We start from the raw sequence: 10,620 nt of genomic DNA on the forward strand, positions 1-10,620 counted from the left end.
CAGCTTTTGTGAGCAAAATTTTGTAGCATTGAGCCAAACCACAGAGAGAGGACTATGAAGTCACTAAAGCTGTTCGGGCTGTCTTGTGAATTAAATCATTTTTCTTTGTCCTCTGTTTAGATCTTTACCTTGTGTTGCCAAGCAACTGCACAAGCAAAGTTAATGGCAAAGCTTCCCTTTTAGACCAGGCAGGTAGGAGGTCTTTGAACTGAGGGGATACTGCATGGAAAAGACAAGGACTCAGAGAGGAAAAAAAAAATCACATGGTTGCTTCGATCCTTTTGTCATTTCCATACATCCTGGAAAGAGGATGCTGCACCACAGATAGCCAAAGAAGGGCTTTCTGGTTCATAATTTATTGTCATGTTAGTTCAAGGGAAGTAAACCCAAAGGCAGTCTGTGAACAGAAAAATGTCAGAAAGAAAATATCCTAACACCAGTGATTTCAGCTCCAGATTATCCTGCCAACATGACTTCTGCTCTGAAGAAAAATCTTGACCCAGTCTGCAGCCACTCAAACTGCACATAGCTTTAGTCTCCGTGACCCCAGGAAGAACCTCTGCTGGGATTAAATCACACCAGGATATAAAGGACGCCACAGACTCCTGCCAAAACTACCTACTACATCTTGCAGGTGCTAAATTCAAAGTCCACAGTATCCTTGTAATTTGGGAAGTGTATTTTTCATGTTAGAAGATTCAGAGTTTTAATAGTAAAAGGAGGCCCCAAGACAGGAGGAACTTCCCTCGTTATTCATGGACCCATCGGCACTGACTGTGACTGAGCAGTCACAGCACTCAAGGAGTCCTGACAATTAGACCTTCTACCCACCAACAACTCCTGGGCCTGGCCCCTTTCATTCACTGCCTTTTCTTAGAGAAATTATTACTATCCTGGTTCTATTTCCTAGTTATACCACACAGCATACATGCCTCCTTGAGGCTGGTATTTCAAGGGCCTCATATTACTTCTAATTACATGCTTCATTTTCTAAACTCTTGGACTGAGGATGTATTAATTAGATTGGCCTAGCTAGTAATATTTTCAACTCCTGACATTACCATGTCTCGTATATTTGGCATTTCTCCCAGGAGCCCAGCCGCTGGTCTCTAGACACTGCACTGGGACACTTCCAGCTCTCTTGGCAGAGAAGGAAACCCAGGGAAGTTGAAGCATTTGTATCTAAAGATTCATAAAAGCACCAAAAAGGTATTCGTTAAAAATAAGCCTCTGAGGTGTTAAGCCAATCCAATGGCATTAGAAGTGTGGTTTGACCTTTTAATAACCATGACCAGCATTACTATGTTGACTCAGTGTAAATTCAGTTCTTTAAACCATGGTCTAGACAGAGCCTGTGAGGCCTTGCCAAGATAGAGGAATTCACCTCCAAAAGCTAGAGGTGCCTTTGTGTCTGCATAAGGGTGCAGACCCAGAAGCTACCTCCCTCTCTCTCTAACTGGGAAATATATTTTCAAGTGAACATCATTCTGTATTCATCTATATCCATCATTCTCCTCATCTGAAAAAAAAAATACTACTGCAGACAAAAAGCTATTACACTAAATAGACACCAAAATCAAGCCTGGTTTCTGTCACAGTTTTATGCAGTTGTGAGAACTGGCAAAAAAAAAAAATGACAGTTGGCAAAAATACATTCACTACAGTATTTTACAACATTTAGAGGCCAATCTGGCATGGCATTTCCTGTGTCTCTATCTAGTCTAGTATCCTGTCTCTGCGAAATGCTAACACCAGCCACTTCAGAGGGCAAGAGAAGAAACCTCCAACATTCAAGGGACACAATCTATAAAAATATTGTACACAATGTGCAATTGTACACAATGGTAACAATCCACTATTATTCATAACTCTCTCTCTCCCTTTTCTTGAACACAGCAAAGCTTAAGTTATTTAACTTAACAAGGTAAATTCAGATTTGAATAGTAAGAAATAAGGAAGTTACGGTAGGTTTAAAACCATGTATCTCAGCTCCAATTACCAAAAGCTGTCAATGTTCCAGTAGGACAATGTAAGTGTACCACAGTCCACCTCACATTACTAATAGGTATAATATTTCCTGCAAATTTTGTCTACTATTGCCAAATATTTTATTCTATTTTGATACTTTTTTGTAAATAAAAGTGCTTGTGGCATATATATTATGTAGATGTACACATACAATTATATATTTATATACGAGAGACTCTTAGTTCTCCTACTTGTAAACAGGAACTCACAGTGTAGATATTTCTTCTAAGACCTGAAAATGTGCATATATAAAGATATATATATGCATGCGTTTTGCATATTTATATGTGTGTGTGTTAAAACCTGTGGTTTTTCGCCCTTATTGTATTTCCGTGACAAGATATGTTCACACCTGACAAGCCCCTTCATCAGAAAAAGCAATATATTTTTCTCTGCAGGCGTTCTGTTTCTTCTAACCACTTTCATCCTAATCACTATCAGGAACCATCTAACCATTGCCACAGCCTTCCTGGGTCATTGCTAACCTATTCTGATTGATATTAATTACATCTTAGTAAGAATACTCTGTGAGAGATGGAACAGAATGATTCCAGTTAGACAATAGACAATCAAATTAGATCTTTAGTTGTACTTTAAAATATGAGAAATACCTTATGTAATGCTATAGAAGCCAAGAGGGCAAGGAGTACATTGTGGTGGCATCTGTCCTCCCCTAAGAGACATGAGATAACTCACTGACAGGAAGCCACCATGCAAATGCAAGCACGGAGCTCAAGCAAAGCATCTCAAGAGTTTAATATTAACCTTTCTCTCTCGTCCTACAAATCATCCTTTGTAATAGACAAACAGGTCAGCATGGATGGACACGTACATAAATGCTAATCACAGGTTGCTAACTAGAGGTGGAGATGGTAATACTAGGCTTTGTTGCTAAGCTAACCTCATGAGCCAGAAACAGCAGATCACCTCCAAAGAGATCTAACTTCTCTTAGAAGGGCCCATGCACCAGGGCTGCTGCTGCTGAAGCACACAGAAAACAACAGGTTACCACCAGTAACTTCTGGAGTAAAAGAAGAAAGAAGGTTCTGTAAAGACTGCTGTGCTGTTGCTTTGCTCTCCCTGCTGGCAGACAGCGATTAGTGGCCCATAGACCTGGGAGCCAGAGCTGGAAAGTCTCGTGGTGCTTAAGAGATAAAGGCAGCTACTCAATCTGTGGGTAAAAAGAAAACAAGATGCAGCTTCTCTGGTCTAAAGGATTTATAGTGATCAATGAAATGCGTACATCAGTGACTGTAGTATACTATCCTGGCCAGGCACACTGCAAAACGCTCCAGGGAACTCACAGTCTCCTCTGACAGACAAGATGTTTCCTTCAGGTGGTACTGAGAGATTGCAGGGAGATCATGGGACCCTAGGGATGAGATATGGAAAAGTGCCTGTATCTACATGCAGCATCTTTTCGTGTCAGCAAAGAAAAATTGTATCCACTTCCTGGTATGTGCTGTACAAAAAACTCAGTGCTCAGACCCTTTCTGCCATTTCTTCCCACTGATTTCTCATGCCAAAATTTTAAACCTGTCATAGGGCACTAATATGAAAAGAAATTTCTCCCTGACTGCTGTTTGAACCTCACAGCTATCTTTGTTGTGTTTTCCCTCAGAAAGGCAGTTGTTTAATACCTAACACTGTGGCCAGGGAATCAGCAGATTTCCTTTCCGCTCCCAATTACGCCACTGCCTCCCTCGGTGGCTGCGGTGGCTGCGGCTCCGTCTCAGGCCTCTCACTCACCCTGCCCATTTGCACAAGATTGCAAAGCCTGCAGGCATTCAATGGCACTCACTGGTAGCACTCGATAAAAAAAAACAACCGCACAGAAGTACCAAGAGCATTAATAGCAAGAAGCTGTCTATATGCCATATGGCGTTGATATTGATATATCAATAAACTCCTCCCTAACTGCAGCAGATGCTGAAGTTCGTAGTTTAACCATACAGTGCAATGTACTGTTGTGTCCTTTTTTTGTGAACAAGAATAAGCCAGATGCTTTCTCAAAACATGCTGGCAGAAATATGGTGCTATACAGCCAGAGAAAGCAAGTCTACCTCCACTGATGATGAGCACTGCTTTTTACATCTTAGATTCTTAAAGCACACTATTTTTGAGAAAAGATTTGCCTACTGCCAACTAAAAGATAATCAAATATTCCTGCAACTGCGGTTGATATATCATCCAGGAATATGAAACTTCTCTAATGTCACAATTATATTTTTATTATTTCTTTTTACAATACCATTAGACAAAAGAAACAAAATAGTGACTTTCATTTTTCCTCCATTAACTATTTTTTGCCTTTTTATCTTCTCTATTCATCCCCATTCATCATCTTTCTCAATTCCTTAGAGAGCAAACAGGGCTAACCTGCTTTCCTACTTCCCTCATTAAACATGATTTTAATTATTTTTACTTCACCCCTACCCATTAGTTCTCTAAAGTTCCTTTCCAACCGCATAATATTAACACCTCGCTATTCTAATCATTCTCTGTTGCAAATACCACCGCCTAATTTTAGCACCTGAATAACGATTTGATCCCTTAATTGGGCGCTACCGCTGGATTCCTGCGCAGCTGTGCTCTTTTCTCACTAACCCCCACCAGGATGTCCCAACACCAGCTTCTACCTCTCCCCACCGGCCGTTTTCCTGGGTGTGCCTTCACAAGCAGCTTAAGCCACCTGAGGAGCGGGTGCCCCCAGCAAAGGCCTTTCCTGGCCATGCCCGTGGCTGTGGTTGCCGGGTCCCCACCCTGCGGCTCTTGCTGCCATTAGCACTTGTGCCACCGCCCTGGCAGGCAGACCACAGTGGCGCTTTCGCTTCTCTGCACCTTTTGCTGGGTACGTTTTCAGGCAGGTCGGTTACTGGCTGCCCAAGCAGACGTAGGGCTACAACTGTAGGGAGACAGGCAGGAGCACCTGCTTTGGCCTTGGGGCCTACCCGTGGATGTGAAGCACGCAACTGCTGCCTGCTTGGTGTAAAGGCTGCCCGACGCCACAGAAAAAAAGCTCATTTAAATGCTCCCCAGCTACCACTTTTCTCTTTTAATCACAATCAGAGTTTTACATGGGGCATGAGCTACCCTTGGGGAAGGGGTTGCTGTTTGCTCCACTGAACTGTTGAACTTAGCCAGACCTTCAGCTCAGGCAGAAGTAAAACACAAGAAACGGACCTTAGCCATCCTCTTCAGTGGGAGCTTGTCTGGAGGGGGAGGGAAAACTGTAAATGAATACATCTAAAAATAAATACAAGGGTTTCCTCACATTGTTTTCTGATCTTCTGAATTCCTCTTATGAGGGGGAAAGAGCACTGGGATTCAAACTGCACCTTAGCTTGTTGATAAACTTCAGACCCCAGGAAAATATGTAAGCTACAAGGGGATTCAGAAATGAGTGTCTTAATTGCAGCCATGATAACCTTCGCTTCTATTGTTCCTGTTATTGTGAGAGAGAGAACTTGCTCACCATCACCAATTCCACTTCAACTTACTCATTACCAGGTTAGGTATCCAAAACATTAACATTTTGAGGGTTATTTTTTCTCCAAAGAAACTAGACCAATTTTATAAGAGAAACCAGTATGCCACTTTTATAGGTAACACGTTAAACTTCTACATCCAAAAAATATAATGAAACCTCTAATTGTTTCTTTCAGTATATTCAGGGGATCTCTCAGTAATTCTCACATCTGCAGCAGCCAAATATACAACTTTTCTAGCAACATATCTATCTATGTCATAGAACAGGCATAAAAAAGGAGTGACAATATTGATCTCTCAGAAATCTATACAAAAACTATTTAGGTTCATCTATCTTGAATACCATAATTATAGAGCACAGCTCAGGCTGTTAGATTCCTTGATCTATGCTGAAAGCTAGTAGTCTGGGTATTTATTTTCTCTTTCAGACAAAAGTATTTCATTGCAAACTGTTCTAGAGATGTTTGGAGAACACAGGTTTTCCTAATGGTTTGTAAAAATGAAAATTCCTTTTCTAATTGTCTCCATTTTTTTCTGTTGTAAAAGATATATGTAATGGGCAAGTTCCACTGGAATCTGGAGGTATCTGGGGTCTGGCATGCTGGTGTAGAAATCACTGCAGAGATAATAAGATGAAGTGAATAAACAAGGAAAAAAAGGTGCAGGGCTAGTTGATGTTGATGGCCCCAAAACTTGGGCTGACACTGCTACAATGGATCACCCATGTGCCAACAGCTGTAATAAACCTGAGCTGCTTCATTGGAGTCATTAGAGCAGCAGGCAATTCACTTCTGCTGCATCATCTCTCCAAAGAGAATGACTACAATTAAAAGCAAAACCAAAACGAATACAATAGAAGCAGCAGAATGTACTTGCTTGTGTTGTTCTGCTATTATCACTCTTGAGTTGTTCTGCTATTATCACTCTCTACTGAGACCAAGATCCCAAAGGATCAGTGGTTCACCTTGTCTGGCCTTCAATACACTGGAGGAAAATATAATTCACTCGCAGCCTTAAGGCAAGGATATTTGCCATAGCTGGACGAAGGTTTCCAGTCTGAGGAGCCAGGCAAGTGTAACTGGTGGGATATGCCCACGTGCCGTGCTGTTGGGACACTCGGTGCTCCCCAAGCGCTCGCTCCACTCCAGCCCCTCTCCCGCCTCTAGCAGCAGCTCCCCACAGCGCTCCTGGCCTTTCTGCTCCGTGGGGACGCACGCAGCACTGGGACCTGGACATGGGGCCCTCAGCAAGCAGGGGAGCTCTCAGCAGTCTCACATACTGCCTGCACCTCCCAAAACGCAGGATCTTCCACCGACCTTCCTGCCTGGCCTTTCCTTTTCCCATGGCCGGCCTTGCACACCAGTCAGAAGCTACACACCTCAGCCACGCTTGTGCAGCTGGCATTTCGGCACCCATTGCCTCTATGCGTTATTCTCCACTTACAGGGCAATGGGAGTGACTTTCTAAGGCAGTGGCGCAGCAGATGAAGACAAGCATATTCAAGCCTGCCCGGTGGTCTTTTCCATTTATCTTACGTTCCCTCCGCTGACATGGCCTCCTTGCTTGGGCTTCTTTCCTCTACACTGTTTGCCTGAGCAGGGAAGGAGCTGCTTTCACATGAGGCCTGAGTCACAGGCTTGCAGGTCTGTTACTCCATATTTGGCATTTTTTAGGAAGTACTTTACTGGATCAGCTCCTGAGGTGATTCAGATAACTCTGCAACAGCAACATAAGATCATAAAAAAGGTAATAATAGCCATCTAATCTGGTGTCCTTATCTCTCCCAGAAGCTTTGTGAAGATCCTAAAGAGAGTTAGGAATGAGATGGATCCTTTTGGGACCCCACAACATTTTTGCCTAGCTGAGCAGCTGTCTCTCACCTCTCTGATTTCTGCTTGGAAGGAATTGCTGAAGCCCAGTGCTACCGCGCTGTTATCAGCTCCTCCTGCCTCCTTCCGTTCCTCCCCATTGAGTCATGCTGTTTCTGTTCATACCGGCCCCAAACAACAGGTAAAGATGCTATCAGCATCACTGCTACCTAAGTGTCCTGTTTTGGTCTGTTTTTCTTCTAGGTTCTGCCCTCTCTGTGACTTTTCCATGACCTTACCATTCGCTCTGTGTCAGTGCCTCTGGTTATTGTGCATCTACGCTCAGATGCTTTTCTGTATTACTTTACCTTGACCTGCTCTGTGTGCTCTCAGCAGACAAAACACAGATGGGAGAAAGTAGAAGTTGTGGTCAAAATGCTTTAGTTGGGAAGAATAGGCTATCTGAGGGACAGGAGAACAACAAAGTCTTCAAACTCCAAAATAGCAAAATAGTATTAAAAAAATGGTATGTCCACAGCTTCCCATTTTTCTTCTGATGTAGTTTAACATGACAATTCAGCTTACAGAGAAAATCTGAATGCTTCCTTCACCACTCTGTTCTGTGAGCATCAGCTCAGGCAAAGGACTAGATAAATATTAGTTATAAATTGTTATTAGAGGTTACTGCAGATAATATTAACCTACATTAAAAAAAGGAAAGAAAGAAAGAGAGAAAGAAAGAGAGAAAGAGAGAAAGAGAGAGAGAAAGAAGGAGAGAAAGAAAGAAAAAGAAAGAGAGAAAGAGAGAAAGAGAGAAAGAGAGAAAGAAAGAAAAGAAAGAGAGAAAGAGAGAAAGAAAGAGAGAAAGAGAAAGAAAGAGAGAAAAGAAAAAGAAAGGAAGGAAGGAAGGAAGGAAGGAAGGAAGGAAGGAAGGAAGAAAGAAAGAAAGAAAGAAAGAAAGAAAGAAAGAAAGAAAGAAAGAAAGAAAGAAAGAAAGAAAGAAAGAAAGAAAGAAAGAAAGAAAGAAAGAAAGAAAGAAAGAAAGAAAGAGAAAGAAGAAAGAAAGGGAAGGAAGGAAGGAAGGAAGGAAGGAAGGAAGGAAGGAAGGAAGGAAGGAAGGAAGGAAGGAAGGAAGGAAGGAAGGAAGGAAGGAAGGAAGGAAGGAAGGAAGGAAGAGAGAGAAAGAGAAAGAGATCTGGAAGTGAGTGAATGCTAGTAGGCAAAAGCTTTGGGGGCAAAACACAGTGCTCATTATCTCCTTCCCCTGCATTCCTGCAGAAGGTCCTACAGCTGCCAACATCTGTTTGAACTTTCAGGCTCTCTCACTAGCTACAAATTCTGTTTCACTTGGATGCAACACGTATCTGGACGACAGGGGAGAGCTGGTATCTTCTTGACACACAAAAGGGGGTCAGACAGACAGACAGGAGCAGACCCCCTTACATGGATTCAGCCACAAGCACAAGCTCAAATCCTGTTTCTGGCTCCTGCTCATCTTTTGATGCAATAATCACTTGATCAGACTCCTATTACATCAAAGGCCAAATTTGATCTGTGAACCATGATGTGTTTTTGGGACAGTGAAATGTTTACAGTCAGGAAAGGGCTGGAAACTGAACATTTTCTGATGCTGGGCACTAGTCTCCTTTATGAGAAGAAACCACACTGGAATCTGAGCATATTCAGAAGAAAATCCTAAATTTCCTTGAGAAAAGTATAATTCACAAAAATCCTCTTCTAGGACTACCTTCCAACAAAAACCCATAGGGATGACTAATTCGGTAACGGCACAAGTGTCAAAGACTTCTGGGGTTTATCATTAATTTTGAATTCAAGATACCTAAATAGTACAGTATGAAGTAAAACAAATGGATACACACATACATTCTGGCCTGGGGACCAAAAAAAGAGGTTCCATTCCACATGACCTTTGTCCCTCTTCAGAAATGTCTTTTCACCTCCTCGTGTCCTCTCTCACTTCCTGCTCTGCCTGTTAGACACTTCGTTTTTTGGGGGCCAGTAAGAGGCCTTTCTTTTAACAGTAATCTTTCAGATCTACCTAAGAATACACATAGACAGCTGAGTTAAGAAAAGATGTTCTATTCTCTACTAATTTATAAGTTTAAAAAATAAAACAAAATTAATTTACAGAATTAACAGAATTCCATTAAACAGAATTTGGGGGACTATTTACTGAAAAGCTATGAATGTAGCTTAAAACTGCAATGGACCACTGTGATCTTCTAATTTGACCTCCTACAGGGCACTGGCTGCTGGAATTTCCTGAGTGAATGCTTGGTTTAAAAAAAAATAGTTTGACAAAATTTATTATAAGCCTGTGCCTAATTATCCTCCCTACTGAATTGTAGGTAAAATTGAGATTAAATGCAGTAGTTTTATATTTATATTTGTAAATGAAACACATAAAAGCATTTGTTCCTTCTCCCAGAAAACATTAAACTTACTGGTTAAAATTTATACCAAATTGTAAATGGAGATTTTCATTGCGGTGACAACCTTTAAAAACAGACAAATACATGTAGTGCTGGCATTACTATAAACTTGTTTAGAAACCTGGTTTGTATCCAAAGTCAGTTAATCTCTTTCCAAAACACATTATAAATAAGAATTGATTTGGTAACATTTTAAAATTGTGTTATCAAGAAAGCTAGGTCTAAACGTACCATTTTAACTTGATTTGCCATTTCTCATTATCATTTTACTATTTATTTTGTCCCATTTTTCAATCGAATGACTTAAGTATTGCCCTTGAGATGCTGCTATTTATAGCATATCTTAGAATTTATTAGGTTCACAAAAATTCAGTCGATGATGTTGACCTTTACAAGAAAGAATCACTCAGACTCCTTAATTCCATTTCACTGCATTGCAGTAGTAGCTATCTTTCTCCATTTTATCTAAATTTTTCTTACTAATTTCACTATTCTAAGGCTATATCAAATCAAAGGCTATATTTTTAGCTTCAGCTTTTGTGTAGCTTCTTTAATTAAATGCAAATTTTCTGCTTTTGTAGTTTTCCTTTTCATTGAAAACAAAGCATAACAGACAAATAAATTATCTAAGAGAAATAAACTATTTATTGGATTCCAGTTATAAGGTATATTCTGAAAAGACAGAAAAGCCTGTCCTTCCAGAAAGGCATGGCCATGTCCAGTCTTGTGCTAAGAATCCAAGTGAAAGGATGACCAAGTGAAAGGGTCACCTGACAATAATGTGGGTTTTCTATTCCAAAATGATTAGAAAAACTGGGAGCACTGGAAATATCAGCATACAA

The sequence above is a fragment of the Tinamus guttatus genome, unplaced genomic scaffold, assembly GCF_059628265.1.
Source record: "Tinamus guttatus ecotype Peru unplaced genomic scaffold, ASM5962826v1 Tinamus_guttatus_pri_ptg000530l, whole genome shotgun sequence".
Classification (NCBI taxonomy): Eukaryota; Metazoa; Chordata; class Aves; order Tinamiformes; family Tinamidae; genus Tinamus; species Tinamus guttatus.